Here is a 1,496-nt window from a genome sequence, read left to right as displayed (position 1 = left end):
CCAGTTGCACAGCACTTGACCAGCTTCTGTGTGTGTGTGTGTGTGTGTGTGTGTGTGACAGACAGACAGACAGACAGACAGAGAGGGAGATTCAAAGCATCAGGACCAGGAGATGACACAGTGCTCCAAAGGCCTGGTTCTGCTGCCTCCTCCTCCACCCACCTGCTGCAGACGCTTCTGTGAAGGGAAACTGCTACATGTTATGTCACCGATCCCTGCCATGCTGCGTGTCGAACGACCCGGCAGGGCCTGCTGAGTACAGTGGTGGTGGACCCAGGCCCTCTGCACCTTCCTTTCTCCGACTGGGACCGTTTTGTCCCATCCTTTTTGGTCCGATTCGCCATATCTCCAGAACCGAAGAAGCCATCGGCGTGGCCTCTTCGCCACAGCGTCCGGCACCCACCAAAACCCCCACCTAGACACCAACATCAGCCCTCTACACCTCTTACTTTTTCAGTTATTCCACTTTTGTCCCATCCTCTCCTGGCTTTTTCCCCATAACCTATCATTTAAGCCTCATCATACCTGCCGTGGGCCACTGGAGGGAGACAAATCACCATGCACTAAAATTCAAATTTTGCACTGCAAACCTCACAGTGTCTGTGTCTGTGTGTGTGTGTGTGTGTGTGTGTGTGCGCGCTTTGGTGTGTGTGTGTGTGTGTGCGCGCTTTGGTGTGTGTGCTTTGGTGTGTGTGTGTGTGTGTGTGTGTGACAGAGAGAGAGAGAGAGAGAGTGACACTTGCTGTGTATTTAAGAAACAAACGCTCAAAGAAACCAAACAGAATGACACAGGCAGAAAGACACTGTTTTATTTTGGTAACCAATGATGCATTTCTTATCCCCTTGTACAGGGCCTTTTATGACAGGAACAGGAACCACAGAGCGTCAGCCGCACACATCGAAGCTGCACAGGGCACACGCGGCACCACGCAGAATAAATGACGTTCCTGGGCCAAGGCCGAAGCCCAGCCACCCGCTGCCTCCTCGCCGCCTCCTCCTGGGACCTTCAAGGACCACCCACCAGCCACTGGTACACATTCCAATCTTACACAATGGCCCCAGCATCACAGGGCATCTCCTGACATTAAAATCTATCCTGATTTCTGTTGTTTTTCCCTCATCTCTGAGCCGCTGAGTGTGAGTGTGTGTGTGTGTGTGTGTGTGTGTGTGTGTGTGTGTGTGTGTGTGTGTGTGTGTGTGTCTCTCTCTCTTTTACACAAAAAACACATGTCAGTTGTTAAGGAAAATGTTATAAAACACTTCTTCAGTAAAGACTCAGAGAAGAGAAACACACAGAACTTCTTGCTAGCAAGGGCAGCCTCCACTCTAAGAGACTCCAGTGAGAGAACTGCCCCGGTCTTTATTTTATACTCCATTGAGCGTGTGTGTGTGCGTGTGTGTTGACAGAGAGAGAGAGAGAGAGACAGAGAGAGAGAGAGAGAGGGAGAGATACAAAGGAATGTAATTCAAATTTTGCACTTCAGACCTTACAGTGT

At 50.3% G+C, this 1,496-nt stretch overlaps 1 long non-coding RNA gene across 1 annotated transcript in view; it reads left to right on the top strand.

Moving 5' to 3' along the window:
* LOC143420702 (uncharacterized) overlaps window positions 1–1,031 on the top strand; it is an 11,457-nt gene extending 10,426 nt beyond the window's left edge. The window contains exon 3 of the long non-coding RNA XR_013100432.1: window positions 852–1,031. This is a non-coding gene — a long non-coding RNA (uncharacterized LOC143420702). The remainder of the gene's footprint in view (window positions 1–851) is intronic.
* Window positions 1,032–1,496: the final 465 nt, after the last annotated feature.

Source organism: Maylandia zebra, linkage group LG10 (genome assembly GCF_041146795.1).
Source record: "Maylandia zebra isolate NMK-2024a linkage group LG10, Mzebra_GT3a, whole genome shotgun sequence".
Classification (NCBI taxonomy): domain Eukaryota; kingdom Metazoa; phylum Chordata; class Actinopteri; order Cichliformes; family Cichlidae; genus Maylandia; species Maylandia zebra.
This window is presented reverse-complemented; position numbering and strand designations above follow the sequence as displayed.